Raw genomic sequence first — 26860 nt, 5'->3', positions numbered from 1 at the left:
TCAGTCACAGTGTTTCCAGAATAATCCTGAGACAAGAGCCTGAGCTCCATGGGGCCTTGAGTGCCCACAGACCCATAAAGCCAGGCCCTACCCCAAATAGGTCCCTTCAGGAGCCCTGCATCTAAGTCATCCTCTGAAGTGGGACTAGGTAGAGTAGGCAGCTAGGCTGCTATGTCATGTGAGGGACCCAAAATGCCAAGAGGGGCCACTGGCTTGTCACGCTGCCTGAAAGGTTCACATTTCAGTGTGAAGCACTGAAGTCACCCTGTCTTCTCTAAATCCAGGTGTCTTGGAGGTAGAGACAGGATCCTCAAACTTTTAAGAAGATCAGCTTTTCACTTAAAGTGAAAAAACAAATGGGGAAGGGAGGGTAGAGCTGCATTTGGTCTTGAGTGTGAGCCTGGACAGTGGACAGTCGGTAGGGCGAGGAAAGGAAGCCTAGAGGGCCCAGGCCCTGCCCACCTGGCCCTGGAGTTACTGGTAGAACCTTTGGGAATGAGGGAGTTGAGGTCTGGAGCCCGGGAAGAGGTAAAGTCAGGAAGTGCATGAGGGACCTGGGCCAAGACTCTCCTACGTGGCCACACAGGCACACACTGGCCCTAGTGACTGTGGCACTGGGAAACCATCACACAGTCCCCGATTCCCTAGCTCTGTAGTTACCGTGACGGTGTCGAGTGTGTGTGCTTCCCACATCTTCCGTGAGCCTGCTAATCCGAGACGCTTCCTCGTGCCCCATGGTTCGGTGGCACAGACGGGCTGCAGTGGCAGGGGGCAGCCACGGGCCTCATGGCTGAGGTATCAGGCCTCAAGGACCTTGCAGTACAATTTATTCTAACTCTGCTATGCCTCTTCAGAACACCACAATTTTGAATTTTTTTCTTTTACTTTTAATTCTCCCCACACACACTTTTTAAGGTACATACTCCGTGCCAAGTGCTGAAGTAAGCATATTAGGTATATCATTTAATTAATCCTCACCACAACCCCGTGAGGTGGGTGCTCCCATTGCCCTCATTTTACAGATGTGGAAACTGAGGCCCAGAGAGGTCAAGTAATTTGGCTAGCACTGCTCACCTATTCAATAGCGGAGCTTCGAGAAGTCCCTTATCCTGCTAGAATCCATCAGATTACTTTTCTTAACTCGAACTTACTTCTAAATTGTCTCTCCTGATCGATTCAATGCCTATGGTGAGAGCTTTGTCTGCAGAATGAGACTGCCTGTATAGCTCTGCTGAGAAGTCAGCCTGACCAGGACCAAGCCTCACCACTCACCTGGGGGCCACCACCTGCAGAACCAGAGAATGGAAATAACAAGCCTCACTAGGGCTGGTCACAAGCCTCCAAATCCTTTAGAAGGACCCCAAATGCCCCTGAAGACCCCTGACCTGACCACCACGGGAGAATGAAAGAGCGCCATCGTAGCAACCGTCCGTCCAATTGGGGCCACATGACTTGCCGATTTGGGTCTTTTCTGACAAAAGCCTTTGGTTCACCCAGCAGTTCCAGCCTAGTCTCCTTTTGGAGTCTGCCTAAGCTGGCTAGATGATTGCAACTGGGTCACTGTAACCCAAAAAGGCTTAATTAAAATCAGGAAATACGCTCAAGCTCATCTCCAGCAATGCTATAAACTCTAGATGTGGCAAATTAGGTTGTGAGGACATCCAGGCATACGAGGTGTTTTGGGCACAGCAGAGGCATTTGGGGGACACACACCCACGTGCCAGTATAAATTGCGAAATGAGGAAAAGGAAGTATTTGGCTCTGGATGAGTGAGTTTCCTTTTGTAAAGATGGTGGACAAAGGGACTTTTTTACTAAAGACGCTTTGGGTCTGGGGGGACCCGTTTCCAGGCCGCGGGGCCTTGGGTGGGGCTTTGCAGGGTGGGTGTTTGGGTGCTTGGGGAGGGGCAAGTGGGTGACAACTGGGGGCTGAGGGTATGAGGAGGACAGAGGAAGAGGGGGGTCAGAGGAGACGGGGACGAGAGACTGGAAGTGAAGGGGGCAGGCCAAGAAGAGAGAGAAGAGGAACGACAGAGGTGCTGGAGTAGGGGCAGTAAGGAAGAAATCATGGTGAAACAGGCGAGGGGTTGGCTTGAAAAAACTGGTTCATTCTTTCAATAAATAATTATTAAGGGCCTTCTATGCTCCAAGTATACTACACTAGGTGCTATGGACACTGGGAAGCAACACAGACCTGGAGCTTCTTTATGGACCTTGTTCAGCCTGTAATTTAGCTCCTTTTGAGGGGCTCATAAGGATCAACAGTACCACTTCCTGAACTCTGCTGGGCTGTGAGGCAGTGAGGTCTTCGAGCATCTTGGGAATAAGTTGGGTTGTGTTTGCTCTTAGACTATAAGGCTCAACATTGTGACACTGGGACCTCCCAGTGTCAGTTGTCAGTCCATGCCGTTGTCACCAGGTTGCTTCTCATCTGCCACATTTTTTTAAAATTTTATTTATTTATTTATTTATTTATTTATTTATGGCTGTGTTGGGTCTCCGTTTCTGTGCGAGGGCTTTCTCTAGTTGTGGCAAGCGGGGGCCACTCTTCATCGCAGTGCGCGGGCCTCTCACTCTCGCGGCCTCCCTTGCTGCTGAGCACAGACTCCAGATGCGCAGGCTCAGTAATCGTGGCTCACGGGCCTAGTTGCTCTGCGGCATGTGGGATCCTCCCAGACCAGGGCTCGAACCCGTGTCCCCTGCATTAGCAGGCAGATTCTCAACAACTGCGCCACCAGGGAAGCCCTGCCACATTTCATAACACATATTTGCATGGGCTGGGACCGTATAGTGGCTTGTCTCTTCCACAGAGTGAAGGGTCTGTGTTTTGTGATACCATCGCTCGGCTGCATTTCCTCTTCTCCTCCTGAGTTCTAAGCCGTACTCGTCACGGTTGAGGTTGCTGGAAGGATAGCTTCTGGAGAAATGAGGGCTTACAGTGTAGTCAGTGGTCCGCTGGTAAATGTTTAACAATGGGCCCTCTCCGTTGGTGGGAGAGAAGGATGCTGATTTATAGCATTTGCTGATTTCCATGGTGTAAACACTCCCACCGTGGCTTTCAAGCTCTCAACATGACGTCACAGAACAAGGAGTTGGGAAGAGGGACGTCCCTGGAGGTCCAGTGGTTAAGACTCCGCACTTCTACTTCAGGGGGCACGGGCTCGATCCTTGGTCCAGGAACTAAGATCCCACATGCCCCACAATGCAGCCAAAAATTTTAAAAATTGTTTTAATTTTAAAAAAGGAGTCAGGAAGAGGTTCCATCAGTGCACTGCTGTAGGGTGTTTCCACCACACAGACACAACAGATGTAAATCAAGAGCATAGATAACTAGTGAAGTGTAGCAAAATCATTTGGAAGTGATGAGTATTGAGTATTTGTTAGCTTTATCTTGAATATAACTTAATTGCCAATGTATATAGTTTAATTTTTAATAATGACCATATTTAACAAGCCAACTCCCCAAATTTTTGTTGAACAATCGGTTCTCGCTATCCAGCGTGGTGTGGTGCTACCTCCCTATTCTTTTAGCTTCAGCAATAGAAAGAGAAGCCAAGTAAACAGAGCCCCAGGGACCTCAGCCCCACTTTAACCGGAGCAGACCCGCTTGTATTCATTTTTTGTTATGTGTTTGAACAAAGGGTTCCAATGTTTTAAAAAAATTTCTTTAAAGACACTGGTGTAGATGGTCTACGAGGCTCTTTCCATCTAGGATATCCAGAGTTAGCCAAGCCCCATCTCCTCTTTCCTCTCCTGGTCCCTTCTTGTCACCCAGGCTTCCTCCTCCTGCTGTTCCCAGATATCCTTCTGTCCCATCCCAAGGCTCCCCATCTCCACTGCCGAGAGAGCTGTTATCACCTGATCTGGTTTCAAGTGAGATCCCTCCCGGGCATATTTTACTCTTCAACACATGACTCCAGAAGCTTCTAAAGGTCTTTCAAATACAAAGGGATGGATGTATAAAGGGCAGAATTCCAAGAAGGAGGAGTATCCTTAAATCGACCTATTTTATATTTTGCATTCTCCTTCCAAAAGCTCTGCGTTTCAGTGGACTGCTGGGTTACCAATTGCTACCCGATTGTGTATTTCAATTTTTCTTTATACAACACAGTTTTCTTTAAGTAAAAACTAAAAACTTTTCTTAGCAGATGTTTTGGTTGCTCTTCCGCTGAACGCAAGTCTTTCAGCCGTGGAAATGCATGAGGGGCCACAGGGGTTACGGATGTGACACAATTCTTTTCTAAAGGCAAATTCACCCTCCTTAGCTTGCCAGAGAAATTATTTTTCCAGGAAAACTAAACAGTAAGCACATACTTGGATGTTCCTTGCAGGCAAGAGAGGAGCCCTTTCTATCCCATTAAGGTCAGGCAATTGCCCAAATGATTTGCTTCACTGCCTATCATAACGGGGAGTGTGGGACAGAATCAGCAGGAGCCTACTCTCATCTCTCGCCGTCCAGCAGTCACAGTCGAGCAAAGTTCACGGACACAGGCACCCTCTGAAGCCTGCAGTCAGAGAGGCTGAGGCTGGGGCCACTCGGGAACCCCTCAACACACACACACACGCACGCACGCACGCACACACACACACAGGCCCACAGTGTTCCCACAGCTCCATGCAGCAGCTCAGCTCATTGGGATTAGTGTTCTAGAACCAAAGGGGGAGCAATGGCATACGGTGCGTGGAAGCTGGGACCTAGGAGTCCACGAAATGGGGAACAGTGCTGACCTCCCTGGCAGCTGCCAAGTCTGCTGGGCACGCACAGTTCAAATCGGATAGGATAGCCAGTGGCCCAGGAGCTTGGGAGGGGCGTGAGGGCTGCTATTTCCTGCCTACTAGGCTGCCTTCAGAGGCTCAGGGGTACTTCCATAGCTTGGCTTCTCAGGTTCTGTCCCCACTCCTGACAACCTCCCCTTGTCCCCATTTCCTTGAGGGTCATGGCTCTCTATCTGAAGGCTCAGGCTGAAGGGAAGGATGAATGCATGCCCAACACATAAAACAGACTCAAAGCCAAGCTCTGTCCAGTCTAGGCCAACTTAGGTGATAAATCTTGCTCAATTCCCTGGTCAGAATACCTTTGGCTACCTCTGCAAGACCGGTCTATTCTGCGTCCAGAGCCCTTTGGCTACAGTCCCTGCACAGTCGGCACTTTCTCCTCTTCTCTGGCCAAGCTGAGCTCACTCACCCCTGGCTCCCCCCAGAGTCCTTCACTTTCAGAATCAGAATCTTTTGAACCCAAACTTTGTCTCTTACAAAAGTCTCTTCTTTTACCTCGCACTTTATTCCAACCTGGACTCCTAAATTCTCTTAAGGCTTCCAACACTTGAATTCCGGGGGAATTTGGTCTCTCCAGGGGAAGCAGAGAGGTGTTCCTTATTTATTTAGTAACATCCAATGGCTACTATCATGTACAGATCATCCACAGAAGACAGCAACCTGAGTGTGCTTTCTCCTCATCACTTGGCTCTTGACCTTGGAGAGAGGTTTGAAAGCTAAATGTAAACCACCAGCAAAATGCTGTCTCTTCAATGCACCAAAAGGAGGGAAAGTTAGCTTATCTTTCAGAAGCCCCCAGGGTATTGCAGACTAGCTGAGTAAGTGTAATTACAAAAAGGAAAAGGGAAGTCAAGGATAAATTCTACATGTAACTGAAGGAGTCTCATGATAAAGTGAATTTTCCCAAGAATTGCCGGAAAGCAAGGCTTGCGACCTTTGGAAAATGGTGAGTCCAAGAATTTCTGAAGCGCCCCCAACCTTCACCTGGCCATGGCCTTAATATCACCAAAGATGTCTGCTTGCTCTTCTCCAGGCTGAAGAAGCAAGCTGCTTTCATTGCTAGTTTCCAAAGTGGGCTCATATCCATCATGTCACTTGATTCTCCCCAGGACCCTGTGAGGTAGGTAGGACAACTCTTAGTTTTCCCTGGGCTCACTTCTGGAAGACGCCCGGAAGTCAGATTTTGCACAGTTGTAACTTGACAGACTTGGCTCCATTTTCCCGTGCTAACAAAAGCTGGCCTGGTCTAATCCTTATGTAAAGGGAAGATCCAGCCTGCAACATTGACCTAAGCTATGCAGAGAGAGGCCTGACCATCAGGGGTGGCAGGATGGAGCAGGGGGCAATCTCAAAAAATTTAGTAATTCTATGCCTCCCCTCCCTTTCCAGAGTTAAAACACAGGCTTTTGAATGGGGCAGGCTTGTGTTATTCTCAAGCTACTCAAACCTTTCTTGAAGATTGGACACTAGCTGTATTTGATCAACTTTTACCAATTAATCAAATGCCGATTGTAGGGACACAGAGAAGTATGAGATGTGGGCCCTGGCTTCCAGGAGCTTACAGTTTTGCTGGGAGCTAAACTTGTATGCACTAGACAACAGTGCATAGCAGGCAGAACAGTGAAGGTCAGGGAGGATTGATGCATCCCAGAGTCAGAAAAGAGGAAGGTGGTTAAAAGCACGAACTCTGGGGTTGGGCAATAAACACGGCTTCATTCCAGATCCACCATTACTAGCAATGGAAACTTTGAATAAATCACTATACCCTATCCATAAAATGGGATGAAATTAATAAATACCTATCACATTAAGTTGCTGAGATTAAATGAACACAGTACCTGGCACATAGTTAAGTGTTTAACAAATGACATCATTAAGGCACTATTTAAACTGACCATTGAAGAAAGGGTGTTTGGGAGATACTCGTGGAGAGAGAGCAATACAAGTTACAGAATTAAACAAAGTCACTGAATTAAAAAGGAAAGGAGGTGTGTGAGGATGTTGAAGATAATGGTCTTACTAAAGCAGAGGGTACATATTAAAGGAGCAGGAAAAAATAAACTTTGTTAGGTTGGGTGCAGCTAGATGGTGAAAAGCCTTGACCCCCAAGCAGAGGAGGTAGACTGGATATGATAGGAAGTGAGAAGCCACCAGAGACTTTGAAGCAAGAGAGTGATTTGAGGATAGTGGATAGAGTGACTTGGAGGGGGACTAAGGGATATCTACTATTTCAGGTATGAGTTGATATTGGCTTGGACTAGAGACATGAGAGTGAAAATACAAAATATTTGAAAACATTGGGAAGGGGTTAAGTGGATAGAGTAGGTAATTGAATATGGGAAATGAAAGAGAAGGAAGAGACCAAAAGGGTTCCAAAGTTTTGAGTCCAGATGACTTGGAAAGTGGTGGTGTCATTGACAGAAAAATGGAAGTCAAGAGGAAAGGTAATGGATTCAATGTTCAATTTGAGATGATGGTGAGACATCCAAGTAGAAATGTCTAGAAGAAAATAGTGGTACCCAAATGTTTAGATGGTATAATTATTTTTTTACCTTTTGACCCCTTCACCCACTTCTCCCACTTCCTTTCTGAACAGAGGCAGTCTTCATTCCTGGTTAGATTATTATCTGCAAATATTGAGAGTTTTTTTCCTTCCTTTTTGGTTATATTAATTACTTTTCTTGTTCTATTGCATTGGCTTAGACATCAGTAAAATGTTGAATAGTAGAGTAACAACAGTACTAGATTTTCCTGTCTTGTTCCTGACTGTGAGAGAAAACATCTAATGTTTCAGAGTTTCTTAGCAAACACTTATGGAGTGCTTCTATGTGCCAAACACATTATGAACGCTTTACAAATTATTTAATCCTCCTACAAAGTTATGAGATAGATATTATTATTATTATTTCCATTTTACAGATGAGGAAACTGAAGCACAGAGAAGTTAAGTAACTTACCCCAGGTCACACAGTCAGCAAGCAGCAGAACAGAGATTCAAACCTCCACTCTCTAGCTTCAGAGACTGTGTTTTGAACAACTCTGCTATGTTCATTACCTCTTTAAGTATGGAGTTTTCTGTAGGTTTCGGAAAGATACTCTTCATCAAATTAAAGTTTTCTTTTATTTCTAGTTTTCCTAGAGCTTTCTAAGAGCCAACGGGTGCTGAGTTTGTCAAATACTTGTGCTGTATCTATTGAAATGATCATATGGTTTTTTCCTTTAATATGCAAATATAATTAATTACATTGATTTCGTTTCTGTTGGTGAACCAGCCTTGCATTTCTGGGATTAAACCCTACTTGCTTCTGTTATATTCTTCTTTTCCGAAAGTACAGGATTTGATTTATTAATAATTTATTTAGGGCTTTTTTATAATGTTATTTTTCTGTCTTCATACAATTTGATATTGGTATAATGATAGTTTGGAAGCTTTTCCTCTTTTTCAATGCTCTGAAGCACTTTGTTTGATAAAAGGATGTCCCTTAAAGTTTTTGTACGTTTTACCTTTAAAATCTTTGTGTGTGTGTCAAGAGGTCTGAGGTGTATGCATTTTTTATTATATTTCGATTTCTTCTCTAGTTTATTGGTGTAGTCAGATTTTCACTCTCTTCTCAAGCCAAGTTTGGTCATTTATATTCCCCTAGAAAACTGTCCATTCATCTAGGTTCCAAATCTATTGGTATAAATAATAATACAAAATACCAATTATTTATAACTTTATACATATACCAGGACTTACACAATTACTAAGAATATTTAAAATTTCCTACACTTTTTAATACATTCTAAATGTAGTTCTCTTTTTTCTCTCTTTCCCTCTCCCTCTACCTCTTTTTACTCCTGAGTGGTTTATTATTTTTTTTTTTTTTTAGCAAACTTGCTAACTATGCCTATTTTAATGGTGTTTCCAAAGAGCCAGCTTTTGTTTGTATAGATCAGCTTTCCATTTTTTGTGATTGTGTATTTTATAAATTTTTGCTTTAATCTCTATTAGCAAGCCTTGTTTCTGCAAAGCCCATCTGTCTGGAATATCCTTTCCTCCTTCCCTTTCACTTGGCTAACTCCTACTCATTCTTCAATTTATGCATCATGTCTTTCAGGAAGCCTTCCCTGACCCTCCAGCATGATTTAAATGCTCATCCTCTGTCCTCCCCCAGAAACTTCCAGCACTCATCATTCTATGTTATAATTAGCCGTCTGCTTGTCTCTCTCCCCTATTAGACTGTAAATTCCTTGAGGGCAGGGACCGTGTCTTGTTCATAATTGTACCTCCAAGTGCCTAACATAATACTTGGCCTTCCCGGTAGGAATTCAAATGGAAATTTTATTAGAGGTATCACCCCATGAGCCAGCAGGCAGATCTAACAGAGGGGCTCCCATCAGTCTGTTGCCTGAGGTTTGGGGTCTTTGTTTGTTTTGATTGAAATATAGTTGATGTACAATGTTGTGTTAGTTTCAGATGCACTGCATAGTGATTTGACATTTGCATACATTATGAAATGATCACCACAATAAGTCTAGTAACCATCTGTCCCCATACAAAATTATTAAAATGTTATTGACCATATTCCTTATGCTATGTATTACCTCCCCATGGCTTATTTATTTTATAACTAGAGGTTTGTACCTTTTTATCCCCTTTACCTATTTCACCCACCCCTTTAGGTCTTAACAAAAGGGAAAACAATTAACCTTAGTAGAACTTCCTTTCCTGATTTTTAAAAGAATCAAAACCCTTCAAATGTGTAATTCCAATGGTCATCCCCTGGGAAGGAGTCCTTCCCCCGTCCCCTTTCAGCCCTGCACTCTAGCCTGGATATAGAAGGTTTAACCCCAGAGGAGACAAGGCCAAGAGTTAGCCATTAAAGGAGTTGAGGCTAACTGCAGTTAAAGGTCTACAGGCTGCCCCAGGGCTTTTCCATTTAAAAGCAGCTTTCCTCCACGGGGCCCCTTTCCTTCTCTGCAGTGAGGGTGGGGGAACCTCATCCCACACTTCCATTTCTCTTGTTTCCAATCTAGTCTGAAATACCTTTCCCTCTATTTTCATCTTTCCCCTCGATTCCCTCCTTTTATTCACCATTGACCCTGCAGGTTTTTTTTTCTTATTACTTGTGTCCAGGAGGTGTTTCAAGAATATGAACTGAAGTAATAGTTTATGAAATTGGCAACATCTATGCATTGCTGCCCTAGGTTTTCTTCTGGAAACTTCTGTGGTTAGCACTCAGATCCAAGGAAAGCAGAACATAGGCCGAACTGAAAAAGAAGCATACCAAAATCATGGAACACCATGAGCATGAGGGCCAGCTCCTGCCCACCTCTCAGTCCCCACCGCCACCCTAGGCTACAGTCCGATAGAAGACAATTTCTAGAAACAAAAATCAAAGTGGTGACCGAGGGTGTGCCTGCTCACCATGAATTTACTCCCTGGGAAAGATGGTCTCACTTCCTCGCATAATCTGGGTTCCTCTTTGAAGAAGGGATCATGAAACTAAAAGTATAAAAACACTTTTGAAAGAGAACTCATTCTGAAATTGAAGGGAAGTCAGAGACAGCAGGACCCAAAGTACACCCACTCTGTGCCACCTGCCTCAGCCAGAACTCATGGAAGAGAGATGGCCCTTAGGGCACGACGTGGGCCCCAGGGGTGCTGGGAAAAGGCGATGGGCAGATGTTGCCAGGCAGCCTACTTCAGACCTTTCTGAGGTTACTCTGCTGACAGCACATGTGTTCCAGGCACTGTGCTAGGTTCTAGGGATAGAGCAAAGAACAGGACACAGCTACTGCCCTTGAGGAGCTTCTAGGCTGGTGTCTATGTGGGACACTGTGTCTGCATTTGGAACTCTCCTGGCTATGATATCTGGCACCTTGACTTGAACATGCCCCATCTCCTCAGAATTTTCCGTGGCCTCAAAGACAGGAACTGCATGTCATTCATCTCTGTACTCCCAATATCTAGCACGCTACTTAAAAGATGGCAGGCACTCAAGTAATATTTGTTAAATGAGTGAAGGAAGGAAAGAAGGGGAGAGGGAAAGCTGAAAGGAAAGAGGGTTAGGTGTCAACACGAGTGCCAGTGCTTCAGAATCCTGAGGCAGCCCCCAGACTCATGGGCCAAAAACCCAGAGATACCTAGGTCAGCTTCACAGATGCTGGTGACTTTGAATTGGTCACTTTTATTGTTGTGTTTACTCATCCTTGAAGGTATTAAAATAATAGAGTAGGAAAACAGTTTGGTGGCTCCTCAAAAAGTTAAACATTACCTTCTTAGTAACAAAGTTACCATATGACCCCACAACTGCTCTCCTAGGTGTACAACGAAAAGAATTGGAAACAGGGGTTCAAACTAGTACCTGTACACACATGTTCATAGCAGCCCTACTCATGATAGCCAAAAGGTGGAAAAAGCCCAAAGCCCATCGATGGATGAATGAATTTTAAAAGTGTGGTGTATCCATACAATAGAATGTCATTCACCCATAAAAAGGGATGAAGCACTGATACATGCTACAACTTGGATGAACCTTGAAAACATTATGCTAAGTGAAGGAAGCTGGACAAAATAGTCACATATTATATCCCATTCATATGAAGTGTCCAGAATAGGTAAATGCATAGAGACAGGACACAGATTGGTGGTTGCCAGGGGCTAGATGGAGGGAGGAAATGGGGAGAATCTGCTTAATGGGTAAGGGGTTTTACCCTGGAGTGACGGAAATGCTCGGGAACTCTATAGAGGTGAGGTTGCACAACACGTGAATGTACTAAATGCCACTGAAATGTTCAGGGTTTTTTCTTTTTTTTTTTTTAATCTTTTGGCCACACCACACGGCATGCAGGATCTTAGTTCCCCAACCAGGGATCGAACCCGTGCCCCCTGCATTGGAAATGCAGAGTCTTAACCACTGGACCACCAGGGAAGTCCCTGTTCAGTTTTTTGGTTTGTTTGTTTGTTTAATTTATTTTTTTATATATATTGTTTATTTTTGGCTGTGTTGGGTCTTCGTTTCTGTGCAAGGGCTTTCTCTAGTTGCGGCAAGCGGGGGCCACTTTTCATCGCGGTGCGCGGGCCTCTCACTATCATGGCCTCTCTTGTTGCGGAGCACAGGCTCCAGACGCACAGGCTCAGTAGTTGTGGCTCACGGGCCTAGTTGCTCCGTGGCATGTGGGATCTTCCCAGACCAGGGCTCGAACCCGTGTCCTCTGCATTAGCAGGCAGATTCTCAGCCACTGCGCCACCAGGGAAGCCCCCTGTTCAGTTTTAAATGGCTAATGTTATGTGAATTTCACTTCAAGGAATTATTTTTTAAAATAATAATATTAAGAAAAGTCAGGCTAGAAAAGTCACAATTCTGACTCCAGGCAGAGAGGGTAGTGGTGGGAAGTGGTAGACGAGGTGGGTATAGAGTGAGAACTATTTCCTTTCCCACCCCCCCGCTCCAGCACGCTCCTATTCTTGTTCCTTTCCTACTCAGCTAGGTCAAGTGTTTATTCCTATTTCCATTCCTGTCCATATCCAAGAATTGTCTGGAATTATTCTTAAGCATATTCCACTTCTCAAAGAACTGTTCATAGAAAGGCAGTTATTTGTTGGGAGCTCTTCCAAGGAACCCCAAATATCAAAGGTTTTAGGAATACGAAAAGCCAGCATGAAGATATAGGTCAGTTTAAGAAGATGGCCTTTTGAAGAAAGTCTTAAGAAAATGTTGCTGTAGCCAAGGTGATGGGTGAGCACAAAGTATTGGGTAGCCGGGCAGGGGTGTGCTAGGAAATGCTTATTGATTGACTGATTGCTTGATTGAATAAATAAAGATATTTACATAAGGGATCTCACTTCAGGGAGGCCCTATCTTGTTTTTGGTCTTTAGGCTACGTTTTGTGTCAGAGCTTTCATTCGTCCATTCTTTCACTCGACAAATATTTATTGAGCACTTCCTGTGTTCTAGGAAGCACAGTGCTAGGGGTTCATCATCATATACATGGATCAGAGAAATTCACATACAATCGCAAACATTATTTTTAGACATAATTTCAACCTTTTATCATCTCCAAACTTTGAGCTTGACTAAACTGATGGGCAAGACCAGGGCCAGTTATGGTGATGATGATGGTGTTGCCACAAACTGGAATATGTGGTGCAGGAAGTATGGTTAAGGGGCAACAGAGTGGAAGAGTTGGAAATGAGGCCAGCTAAGGAAATGGCCCTGTGACAAGGGAGGTGGAAGAGCTTGAGGGAGAGCCTAATCAACGTCTTCTTCCCATCTGTCCCGTCCTCTCTGTCCCCCTCCCCATGCCTGGAGCACCTGGAGACGGTGGATTGAAACAGCATTCACCTAGACTGCTATGGCTACCTGCACCGTGTGTGCAGCAAATGCTTTCTCTCACCCCCCAGCATAAGTCATGAGGGACTCTGTGTGAGTACTAGGTCGCCCGAAATTGAGGGGAGGCTATCCAGGCAGAACTAAGAGGGGTCTGCTTCTTGCCGCCTATGCTACAGTTAATCCATTGCCATCTGTCTTTATTTTGCTGACTCACTGTTTTCATTTGGGTTGGCAGTTCTTCTGCTGTTGGCTGCAGTCTTTAACTGTTTACAGAGGGCTGAGATGGATGGAGAATTAGGGGCTTTGCATTCATTCCCTGGATGAAATCCTACCCAGGTACTGTGGGCCTCTTGTCGAGGGCTGAGGCCAAGGCCTCTGGATTTTGATGGATGGTGGAGATTAAGTGTAGGGTAACACATCATTTAGTCTGATTGCAAGGCCAGATTTCTCCCAAGTGCTGCCAAATGAGCTGGGAGGTCATGTGAATTGTCTGCCCAAGCACAAGGGAGCACGGTGCCTTTTAATTAGAACAAGGATGAAGGCTATTCAGGACCTTGGTCTGTCAGGGAACCTGGAGCGCTCAAATCCTATACCTCATTCAAGGTTCTCCTTAAGCTTCACCTCATTCATGGAAACGTCCGCTGTGTTAACTTCCATCCCCACACTATATCCCACCCCTCCTCCAAAACGCACTTTCCTACACTTTGAATCTCATCAGCATTTGTTTTCCATTGTGTACAGTCTTTGCTCACTCTGTCTCAGCAAGTTTGAGACATCCTTTCTTTATCACAGTGAGATATAAGCTCATCAGGATGTGAAACTCTGTAGCCTTTATAGCTCTGAGTGTGATTCTGGGCATTACATGTTTGCAGTCTAAAACTGAGGTGACATACATATCGTCCAAACTGGGACACTTCTGAGGGTGAAGCACAGTGCTATTAATAATACTGGCACCAACCTGGGCACACCAGTACATATCTTCATCCCTTCATCCCACCTAAAGCACTGGGTTCCTTTCTGACTTATTTTGTTCCTGCCCCAATTCCCAGGCAGGACACGTTGACACTGAAACTGAGTAGGCAGATATACCAAAACTCCCTCAACTCCCTCTACCCCAGAAATGATCGAATGCTGACAGAAAGTAACCTTAAAAGGGTTAAAACTGATATAAGCCCACTACAAACCCATGGCGTCTTATTACAAGTCATTCTATCAGATATCTTGGAACTGTTTCCACTGAATTACTGTAGATTTCAAAGGCCAACAGTGGCTTTCCCCAAGTCATCTTCTCCCAGGATCCAACCGCCATATAACAAAATGGATGTGACTTGCTTATAAAAATTGTCCCCTTGAAAGCTTAACATTACATGGTCAAACTATTCCAGGGAGATGGCTTCTCCAAGCTGTCAATCTTGGAAAGTATTCTCTACCAATGGGACAGGATTAACAAGTAGCCTCCAGAAACTGGAGCCCTCATACACTGCTGGTGGGATAGTAAAATGGTGCAGCCTCTTTGCAAAATGGTCCGGGAGTTCTCAAGCAATTAAACACAGAGTCACCATATGACCCAAGAGTTCTACTCCTAAGTACATACCCAAGAGAATTGAAAACAAATGTCCACACAAGAACGTGTGCATGAAGGTTCATAGCAGCACTTTGCATAATAACGAAGAAGTGGAAAGCACTCAAATGTCCATCAACTGATGAATGGATAAACAAAATGTGGTATATCCTTCCAATGGAATATTATTCAGCCATAAAACTCATGAAGGACTGACACATGCTACAACACGGATGAACCTTGAAAACATTCTGCTAAGTGAAAGAAGCCAGACACAAAAGACTGCATCATATGTTTCCATGTCTATGAAATATCCAGAACAGGCTAATCCATAGAAACATAAACATTAGTGGTTGCCTAGGACTGGGAAGGGTAGGGAGTTTGGGATGGAGAGTGACAGCTAAAGGGACAGGGCTTCTTTCATCAGGGGCTTTTGAAAATGTTCTAAAAGTGACTGTAGTTACAGTTGAACAATTCTGTGACTATACTAAAAACCACTGAACTATACATTTTAAATGGATAAATTGTATGATATGTGACTCATATCTCAATAAAGCTGTTTTAAAAAGTAGCCTCCAAAAAAAAAAAAAAAAAAGTAGCCTCCAGGCCTAAGTGGGACTCAGTACCAGCTATCCAGGCCAGACTTGGTGTTCCTTTAGTAAGAACATGGGTGCCCTCTTCCAGGCCATTCTTCTCAGTCTTCTCAGGTTACCCAAGCACCAGCTTGGGCAAATGCCTCCTAAGGGCAGACCAAGGGGGAGAAGCCTTGTTAACACCCACAAGACCTTGACATTTTCTTATTAGCCTTTATAGAACCATCTATCACAAAGTCACAGTGTCCAAAATTATTGGACAGGAAAGGACTTGGAGCTTATCCACTCCAGCCCTCCCTGTGGAGATGCTCAGAAAGGGGAAGTGACTTCCCAGCCCACACATTTAGTCAGTGGCAGAGCAGGAACCAGAGCTTGACACTCCTCACTCCCTCTCCAGTGTTCTTTCTCCATGGCCCCAGCTTCTCCATTGCCTCTCTTGCCCCTGCCCTACCCAAAGCAGCCCCTTTGGCCCTTCCTGCTGAAATCCAAGAGGAGTCAAGTCTGAGAATCCAAGCTCAAAATCAGGGTGAATTTACAAGTTTGGAAATATGGTACAACTATGGAAATACGGTTGACCAAAGAGCCAGTCAGGAAATGTGCAGTATAGGTCTCTCAACATCAGGATGTGGATAGAGCACAGGATCTGACCCCTGGTGCAACTAAATTTGTGGAATAATCACATGCTTCTCTTTATACTGTATTTGGCAGTATTAGAAGAGAAAAATAATATTCATCTTAGGAAAACCTTGGTAACTGCAAATTTTCTGGCAACCTTATTTCCTCTCGCTTTCTTGGAAGAAACCAAACGAAAAAGCAGCTGTACAAATTAGCCCTAACCAACAGGCCCGGGACCAAAACAAAACAAAACAAAACAAAACAAAATAAAGCCCAAAACAAATCAGGCTAAATATTTAAATCAGAATTGGAAAATATATCCAACTCTACGCCTACTGAAGCTCTTGAAACTGCTAATCTCCACTTGATTATCGACAACATCCTCTTTCCAGGAGGTCAAGACAAAGCTGGGGACAGTGTGACCTAAACTTATCAGTAGTTTTCCAAACCCCTTCATCTGCATTCGCAGATTTTTCTGATAGCCCTGTTTTATAGAGGCCAAATCATTTATCCTGCTTGTGTGAGTCAGATTAGTACCATAGTGAAAAGAAAACGTGCTGAGTAGGTCATCAGTCGTCAGACACCGTGTGCCAGGCACTGTGCTGGTGCTGGAGGAGAGGGGGAAGACGTGTTGCCTGTCCAACAGGAGCCATCCAGCCCCAAATAAGACAGATAATGGCCAAGGGCAAGGGCAAAGTTGAAGAGGTAGCGGAGTTTATACATGTTGAATAACAGGCAAGAGCACCAGTCTTTCTGGAATAGAGATTTCTTTTAAGAGAGTCAAGGGATATTTGATTGAAAAAAGAAAGTTGGAGACAGATTATGAAAGCAATGTAGGGTTTTGAGGAGGTGAGCAGCCAGATGAAAACCAGGTCAGGGGAAGCTTCTCTTCACCCTCCCCTCAACACTGGGTTCGGTGTGCTCCTCTGGGCTCCCACAATCCCCTGGGCCCTGTCATAACACTTTTCACACTTTCCTGTAATTCTCTGCTCCCTTGGAGTTCTCCCCTTCAAACTGATTTTCTTGTGGGAAGAGTTTATATATCTGGTTGATGTGTATATCTCTAATGCATAGCAAAGGGTTTAACCGGTGGCCGGCACTCAGGAAATGTTTCTTGATGGGATGAGTTGGGACAGGACGGTATGTGATGGGATACAAGGTTAGATATTTGGAAGAGCCATCAGGAAGAGAAGCCCGGGGAGAGGAGATCAGTTTAGAAAGATGTTGCCCTCGTACAGATATGAGGAAATATGGGCCTGACCCCAAGCAGTAGCAATGGTGACTGAGGAGAAGGGAGGATGTCAGATGCATTTTGAAGAAAGAATGCACACGATTTGGGAAACTTATTTAACAATGACTTGAGGAAGTAAAACAAAATGACTGTTGAACTTGAGTAGGTTCCTCAGGAAGTGGTGTGGTAGGTCCTACAGACCCTAGTAGGATTAACCAGCCCCTGCTTCCATTTTGTGGGCAATTGGTCATGGACCCAGCTCTGTATGGGGACCCTGGCCCTTCGGTTCTTTTCACATCTAGAGCGAAAGGGACTAGCCCATTGCTGAGGGGACTTTGCCCAGCTGTCTCTGTGCATGCTGTGCTAAGTCCCCAGTGAGCTCGTGCTGACCCAGTAAGACCAGGCTGCAGAGTGATGACCCGACGTTTGGTCATCTTAATCCCATGGTCTCAGCTCAGCACCCGCCACCTGGAGGTGTCAAATAAAGAAGTCCCAAACAAAGAAAAGCATCAGCCTGAGAAACAGGAGTCCTCCTTTCCTAGCCGTGCCTGTTTCGTTCCACCTCAGTCTTTCTGCAGTCCGGGAAGGGAGGGGCGAGAGAAAAACCACGGAACTTTTCGAAATCCCATTTTCCAAAAGCTAAATCAGATTCATTCTGCGTCTCCTGCACAGACTGCATTAGTCTGGGTAATGTAAACACTGCGAGGCCGCAGCTGTCTGCCAGCTGCAACATTGAAGCCCATTTCGGGGGGCATGAAAAAACCTGTCTGTAACTATCACAGATGAGAAGTGTTAGCTAATGAATGATCCCTGCTGAGTCCAGAACCCAGCTGAGTTATTTCAGTCCTGGGCCTTAGCAGAGATTTTTATTGGGTAACAAATCTCAAATGCAACCGGTCACCCTCTAGACCCCAGATTGGAACCCGTCCCTCAATGCCCCCAAAATGAATTCACTCCAGGGACATTCCTGGTAGTAGCTCAAGGATCTAGGCATTTGGAGTGTTGGGTGATTGCTCAAGGAAGGAGGGTACAGCACGGGTTTAATAATCCCATGAGCCCCATTGGGCTCCCTGCAGCAGCGTGGACAGTGGCCTTTTCCGAGAGCAGGGCTGTCAGTGGCTCCCACCGGGACTGAGAAACAGTAGGCTTGGAGCTGGACACCACTATTTCTGCTGGGCCTCAGCCTAATCATCTGGTTCTTGCTGGCACCTTTCCTACTGTTCTCACTCCTCCTACATGGGCTCAGGTCAGGGGCAAGGCCAAGAGAGCCACCAACCAGCTCGCATGACATGAGTGCGAGGGCCCAGGTGTTTTGCGGGGCGTCGGCCTAGAGCGTGCATGCCTCATAGCCAGTGCCTCCAGCCCGCCCTGGGGTGGAAGCAGATACCGATTATCAGCCTCCGTATGTGTGCACTGTCTCAGGGCTGTCTGCGAATTAGAGACCCAAAAAAGAGAAGAAAGTGCTAAATCCAAGCCAGCGAATTTTTTGTGGTAAAATACAAATAACACAAAACTTAACCATTTTAACCATTTTAAAGTGCACGAGTCAGTGGCATTGAGTACGTTCACGACGTTGTGCAATCATCACCTCTGTGTAGTTCTGGAACATTTTCATTACCCACAAAGGAGACCCCATACCTATTAAGCAGTCATTCCCCATCCCCCGATCACCAGTTCCTGGAAACCACTAATCTACTTTCTGTCTCTAGGGATTTACGTAATCTGGATATTTCATATAAGTGGACTCAGACAATACGTGGCCTTTTTTTGTCAAGCCAGCACTTTTTTTTAGTACCTACACGCGCTAGTTGTTGTAATAGGCATGAGGCTTCGGCCTCAGATGCACGCCAGGTAGCAGCAGCTGCTATGTTTTTGGCATGCAGTACTTAGCTCACCCAAGACACGTGCTGGGTGATTTATTTACACCGTCCCGTTTAATCCTCACAACTCTCTCGAGCAGGTAATAGTAATGTCCCATTTTAAAGGTGAGTAGTCTGGGGCTTGGAGAAATTGAGTGACTTAGGCAAGGTCACACTAGTAGTTAAGATTCCAACTTAAGCCCTCCCCTTATTTATCACATATTTAGCCTGACTTTGAGCCAATCTGCTTAGTTAGAGCCAACCTACTGCCTTTGTGGTAGGTGCTGCCTGCCCCATCTTGCCTGCCTCTAAGACCCCATAGGCAGGGGAATAATCTCATGAGGCCCTTGTTAAAATACCCCCCTGCTGCCAGGGATAGGAGCCTGGCATGAGTGCCCTTAGTGTTCACATGCCCTTGGGCATACCCAGAGTTTTCTTTAGTTCCCAGAGCACTGACTATAACCCCACCCCTTTCCCTCCTACTCATGAGAGCATATGGGAATATTACTGACAGTTATTTATAAAGAACCCCTTGAATCTGCTTGAGTTTATTTTCTTAAGTAAATCATACACACGCTTTGGTATTTGATTATTAGAAACAAATACTAACTGATTGTCAGACACCAGAGCGTCCTAACATCAAAGATGAGAACCTTTTCCAAAGGTTTTTTTCTGAAGACTTTCTCCTTCATGGCCCATCTAGAGGCTCCAGAGAGGTGTAACTCAGCTCAGCCAAATTCCCCCTGGGGACTGAAGATCTGATTGTTTCAAACAAAGGTCTGGGGTGGCCTTCGTGGGGCAGCCTTGAAGGCTGTGCACCTGATGTCTGGACTTTTGAACATGACTCTGGCTGCATCTGACAGGGACTCTCACGCCCAACCATGTATGCAAGAGATAGCCAGGGCCTGACCCAAGTTTGGCAGCCAAAGTTGGGGAAAAGGGAAAGGAAAATGGGCGTTGTCCCACTGTTTTCTAGACTCCAGGATGTATGTTTCAAAGCTCCACCAATGGGAGTGGCACTCCGGAAAGTCCAATGGAGCTAAAAGAGACAAATATTGATACTTGACAGTCAGCTTCTATAATAATAATAACGGTACTGCCTGAATTCAAATAAGCAGAACAGATGTTCCTCATGTGTTATGAGTTGAAAATCATTCCTTCATGTGGGATCAGTTAAAATCAAGCTTGAGACTTAGTGTATGTTTAATATTAAAATTCTCAATAAAAAGACTTTGGAGGCAAAATCCAAGTGAGGGCATGCTAAAATCATCTGGGCAAATAATCAACCATTCAGCATTTGCCTGGAAGGTATCAAGGGATGTAAGCGTGGGAGGATGGCGATCCTGGGAACAGAGGTGGTGATGAGAGAAACGTCCTTTGCCATCAGATCTGACCAGAGGTCAGCGTGTTCGGTTCTTATCAGCGTAAGTGGGGCTTACGGCTTGCTGCTGGGGTGAGCCCCAGAGAAAAGGAAAAACCAATTTTTTTGACGTTTCATATACAATAGAAGAATTTTCGAAAGATGGGCGCTTAGAAATATACGAAACTGTCCCAGTCGCTGGCATGGGGATAATGAGAGAACTTCAGCCGTAGTCACTGCCTCCAGGACCCCATCCACACCATAGAAGAACTTAACATCCGAGCTGGCAGACACGCTAGGAACCCGGATTCAACACCCTCATCTTGCTGGCAAGGAGACAGGTACAGGAGTCTCTTTGATGCGTCCAAGGTCACACAGTGAATTGGCCCCCAGGCAGAGCTGAGACGTGACTCCGCTCGGGGAGCCCACTTGAAAGAGAAGGAAGTCAAAATGGAATATAAAAACATGATTGCCTTTTCACAATAATGGCATAAAATTAGGATTCTACAAGAAAAAAAAAAACAACAAAACTGGCATGCCCTTTCATTCCACAGCACCAGCTAACAGCCCTTTTGGTTTTAAAGAATTAGTGGAGTAAATAGTCACCTGATCCCAAAGAAGAGAAACACAAAACAGGCAGCCATAAACAAAGACTTAATGAAGCCAGGAAAAGGCCAAAGTCACTGGGAGGCTGCCCTACATGGGCAGGCAGGAAAGATTAGAGCAAAATAGTCGGGGAAGATGAAGGCATAGACAGGATGTCATATGATGAAAGTTTATAGAGAAACTCCAGAAGGCCATGGATCCAAGGGACTTAGACACGTCCTCCAGATTCTGGAGTACAAGAGAGGCAGCTTTCGTAGTGCATACCAGGAAAAATAGAGAAACAGAGGCAGCCTTACTGTATACAATGGGTACTAGATACCCAGTAAAAGTGAAGGAAATGTACAAACCTTCTTCACCCAAAAGGTGTTATAAAGTTACAAAGCATTTCTCAAAGAACTTCAAATAAACCAATTCCTGGTTTAATAATAATAATACCACTACCATTTATTGAGTGCTTACTATGTGCCAGGCACCATGCTGAGCTCTTCACATGCTTTTCTCATTTCTTCCTCACAACCACCCTGTGACTACTTTTCGGATGAGGAAGCTGAGACTCAGAGAGGTTAATTCATTTGCCCTAAGTCACACAGCTAGTCAGTGGTGGAACCTACCTTCAAATCCAGGTCTCCATTCCAGAGCATGGAAACACTCCACCACCCTGCCTCTGTCATTGCGATGGCTTGGTTGCTTGGGACTCTCCCTCTGGCAGTAGAGATCTGACAGAAATGATGTTCTAGAATGTTCATTCCAGTTGGTGGGAAAGATGAATTGGAAAGAGAAACCCTGGGATTAGGGAACCAGTTAGAAGGCTGAACCAATGAAAGGGGAGGAAAAGCAAGGAAGGGCTCAGTGAAATCACTGGGAGGAGGAGGGACAGACTCTAAAGACATATGGGATCTGACTGTACCGAACTTTGCTTGTTTCCTTTAGGACATCATGGAGATCTTTCTGTGACCATACATGTAGATCTGTCGTACCCTTTTTGTGACTGCTCAGGGTTCCATTTTGTGGGAGCACCACTATTACAAACACTTTCGGTGAACACTCTGGATGTACATACATCTTTGCATCCTGCTATATATGCGGGATCAATTCCAAGCGATAGAATTTCCAGGCCAAAAGAAACACATTTGAAATGGTGATAGACTTTTTTGAAAAGATTTTCAGAGTTGAGATGATTAATATTTTAAACTAGGGATGAGGGAAAACCTTCCTTGGTAGTGTTAGGGAATGATATAGCAGAAATAAATGGATTGGTTGCCATTCAATAGTATAATCAAAGAGCACAGGGCCTTCCATACCTTTCTAAACCACATGAACGCCCATGTTGTCGCAGCTAGTGACAGGAAGAAAGGGAACAGAAGGCATGGTAACCCTTTGGGAACCATTTTCAAATGTTGGAGATCTGGTAACTCATCTCTCTTCATTACTTAATTTCAAAGGAAGAGGAACTAAGCCGGCGTGTGGAACAGGATGGCTGTGGCCATTTATTTAATAGAGCAGACAGCCTTGCAAGAGGCTCCCAGAAGGAAGGCTGGCAAACTGAAAGGAGAGAAGTTTTCAGACATCATAGCAACTTAACTTTATTTGTAGCTTCGAGAATATTGGCCATTGTTTTCAGACAGGGAATCTAAATAACTTCTTAAAAGTAGCACCCAGGGGCTTCCCTGGTGGCGCAGTGGTTGAGAATCTGCCTGCTAATGCAGGGGACACGGGTTCGAGCCCTGGTCTGGGAAGATCCCACATGCCACGGAGCAGCTGGGCCCGTGAGCCACAATTGCTGAGCCTGCGCGTCTGGAGCCTGTGCCCCGCAACGGGAGGGGCCGCGATGGAGAGAGGCCCGCGCACTGCGATGAAGAGCGGTCCCCACACCGCAGTGAGGAGTGGTCCCCGCTTGCCGCAACTGGAGAAAGCCCTCGCACGAACCGAAGACCCAACACAGCAAAAATAAATAAATAAATAAAGGATAGTCTTCTAATTTAAAAAAAAAAAAAAAAAAAGTAGCACCCAAAGGGAAGGGAAGGTGAACTCGAGGATTATTATCAAGTATCATCATAGTCTGGCCCGCCAGGTAACATTTTGATACACTGCTATTAAAGTCAGTTCCTTTTGGCAAATCCCCAGCACTAACCAAAAAGCTGCCTGATCGTGGGCACCATGGCCCAATGAAGAAGAAGGAAGTGGACAGAGAAAGGAAGTAGCTGGGTGCTAGCTAGCTCTCTCCCCCCAGATACACAAGCTGCAACAGTCAAATGCAAGAAGCTTTTAGGGAGAGACCTATGCATGGAGACAATAGGAGTGCTTTTTAAATTTCCACAGAATGGACTAGTAAGCGAAATACCAGCATTTTATTCATCCACTCAAGAGATATTTATTGAGCATCTACTATGTGCCAGGCACTATGATAGGCATTTGGGAGTACATTGTTGAACAAAATAAAGGTGGCCCCTGCCTTCATGGAGCTTACTGTGTCAGAGGAGAGATGAGTAATAAGCAAGCCAACACACAAATAAAGACATCGTGATAAATGGTAATGAGTGCTTTGAGCAGGAGAAAAATAGGTTCTGGGAAAGAGAAAATTCAGTGGGGGCCCAGGCTGAGGAGTCAGGACGGCCTCGCCAAGGTAGCCATACATTTAGAGTGAGTCCTGAGTTGTGCGGGGGGCGGGGGTGGGCAGTCACTTAAAGAGCCCGGGGAGAGCCTTTAAGGCCGAGGGAGACATGTGAAAGGACTTTGGGGAATCAGATTCTTAGAGCTGCTGGGCAGGCAGGAGGCTACCTGGGAGATGCCCCCCACTGGGCAAACCGAAGTGCTCTAAGCCTTGTGGTGGCTCTGGGGCCCAGGTGGGTTGCAAAGACCACCCTGGAAGTCGCCCAGCGAGGATCCATGGTGACAGCCTGCTTGGAGGTCCAGACAGTGAGCTTCCAAAGGATTCCTAGCCTTCCCAGCCTCAGAGAATCACGTCCCAGGGATTTCCGTCTCTGCTCATTGCCTGCCATTAGCGGGGGATGCCTGCTTGCCAGAGAGCTGTGCCTCACCTTGCTGGGGGTTAACGACGGAGGCAGCTCTGGCCTTCAGGAAAAGTGCGAGCAGCCACGGGGAGCGAGAGCCGGGGAAGCAGCCCCTGCCAACAACTTCCGCTCCTCCCCCTCCCTTCGGCGCGGCTGCCCAAGGAGCCCCCGGTGACTGTTTATGGTGATCTGTTTGTTTCGCAACTGACAAAGAAGGAGGGAGCCCTTTCTGACATTTTTGCCCAGAGGCCCCAGATTTCTCAAGTATGAAACTGCCAAATACGCAACTTTGGGTGGATATTTGGCTGAATCACTTTGAAGGGCCTGTCAGTGCCTAAAATGGAAATTGTTAGAAAGCAGAGGAGGATGGCTGCCAGCAACCATGAAATGGTAATGACCAAATCATTGATTTTTGTAATGAAATGTCATCCCCTAACACTACAAAGGCTGGTTTGTTTGTTTTTTCTAGCTTAGAAGTACTGACCACCTATAAGAAATCTTCAAAAGTGACTGTGTGTGCCCCCGTCCCTCTCCCAACCTCTGTCTTCCCTCCCACACCAAACTTCCTCCATGTTCCTGGAGCCCAGCTGCAACCTGGGAGGAATTAAGAGGTTGGCTGATGGTGAAAGGTAATCAGGCTTTAGCCACCCTATAAAATGAAGGGGAGTTCGTTTGGTTATTCATAAGGTAAAGTTGTGTGTGGCCAACTTTACCATGTGGGAAAGTCAGTAGGCTGTAATAGACTACACCCCAACACGTGATGTGGGTCTCTTAACTGTCTGTCCCAGCCTAGCTATAGTTGCACCTAGGAGACAGGACACTTCATAAGGTTTTATTGTATGTAAAACTCGGTAGCAGGCAAATTAGGCCAAATCTCCAATTCTGTACCTTTTATTTTTAAACTCTGGTGCTTTTTTCTTTTTTGAGTTTAGGAGGAAGAGACTGGAAAGTACCTTGTGGGTTAACACGGGGGAATGGAAGAAGATCTACTGTTTCTTTGAAAACAGCCATTAAGATACCATTCCCTTGGGCCAATTCCTGGGCGGCTTTAACCAAAGACCAAGCCTCAGGTCCTTTCTGTTTTTCTACATTGACTCCTGTGTCAGGATCAGTGAAATTTTATACGGTCATAAAATTTATTTTAAAATAATACTTCACAAGCCTTTTGGCTTGAAAAATATTTCAATAATGTCTGCACATTCAATATGGAAAAGTAAGATGGTTCCATTGAGCTCTCATTATAATAGGCTTTGAGAGGTATCCTTGGATCACAGTCATCAGTCCAAACTTTTTGATCAGCTGCTTTTTCAACAGAAGTGGTTTTCCCCAAAGCCGTTTGTGATTGTCACTGTGGGATCCATTTTGTAAGCAGGTCTGGTGTTAAGACAGGTAACAGGGCCATTGCTGTTCAGCCATGGACCACGGCCATCTGAACGTGGCAGTGGCTTTGTGTCTCACTGCACGTGAAGCCCACCACATGGCACCCCTGTTATGCCAGGAGCTGGGGCAGTGCATGGGAAGAAGAGGCTCTGGTGTGGGTGAATCCCTCCCTCCGATTTCTTTGTAGGGAAAGGAAGGGAAATTATAAATTAGGCCAACTCTGTCATTTCTGTTCCTTTCCCAACCTTCGAAGCTCCCTCTAACCCTCAGTCCCCCGTGAACCTAATCCCACTTTCTCATCTTCAGCTTCCCCATCTGTAACATGAAGGACTTCGACTAGACAAGCTGTAAGTTCTCCCCAAACTCTGACATTTGACAAATCTCATGGACTTACCAGCACAGAGCAACGTGGCCATTTTCCAACACTTTCTTTAGTTTGGGGAAACCCATTTTATATAGTGTTCTTTCCCTATGTTACTCTTTTAAGAGGAAAACACGACCCATTTCCAGTGTCGTAAAGTCAACATTTGGCAGCTATGCGTGAGAAAGCTTTTTTCTCTGTAGAAGGGGCACAGAATGCCATGGAAACGAGGGCAGGCCCCTGCGCCTGACAAGGGATGCAGGCGCGTGAGGCAGGCGGGGCAAGCAGTCCTCACGGGAGCCAGAAACATGGGTACCAGCTCAGTCCTCCGATCGTGCTGGTCCCACCTCCGAGCCAGCCGTCCTGGGTTAGAATAGCAGCTCTCCCATTTAGTAGCTATTTAACCTCGATTCAGTTAACTAACCTCTATGTGGCGCAGTTTCCTAATCTGTAAAATATGATTAATCATCATACTGTTGTGAGGATTAAATGAGATCAGATAAGCACGTTAAAGTGCTTAGAACAATGTCCAACGCATACATATTAAATGCTCAGTAAATGTCAGCCATTTTCATCACTGGCTGTCCATGTCCAGGTATGGATCCAGGAGTGGCGAGGGTCACATAACACAGAGCTATCCTTTCTCGTGTGTCATGTGTCTCTGTGGTCTAGGTCAACTTGTGTGAGGTGTCTGGTCTGGATGAGGTGACTTCCTTCAACAGAGCTAACTGCCTACTGGATAGTTAGTCTACCCCAGTCTTAGTCTCTCTAGGTTCACAAGTCGGTGATAATGACCAAAAGGGTGGGAAACTATCCCATGAGAGGGAAAGTGTGGTCATTTAAACCAAAGCAGTTGTCTCCCCTGGTTGAGGAGGACTTAACAGAACTCTGACTTGAAGGCTCTTGGAGTTGACAAAGGATCTTTAGAAAAGAATGTTCCCTGGGGGTATTCCATGCCTACAGAGGCCCAAACAAGAGAAAACAGATGGTAGTTGGACCCAGGGAAGAGATTTTTACCACAGAAGGATAAAATACTGGGCCAGATTCCCAAAACAGGTTATGTAGTGTCTTTCCCTGGTAAATTGGGGAAAGAATGGCTGGCCAACTGTCCTAGATTGTCTCATAGACCATTCGAGCAGGAAGAGCCCTTAGAGGTCATTTTATCCAAGCCTTGATTTTAAGGGTGAGAA

Source organism: Balaenoptera acutorostrata, chromosome X (assembly GCF_949987535.1).
Source record: "Balaenoptera acutorostrata chromosome X, mBalAcu1.1, whole genome shotgun sequence".
Classification (NCBI taxonomy): Eukaryota; Metazoa; Chordata; class Mammalia; order Artiodactyla; family Balaenopteridae; genus Balaenoptera; species Balaenoptera acutorostrata.
This window is presented reverse-complemented; position numbering follows the sequence as displayed.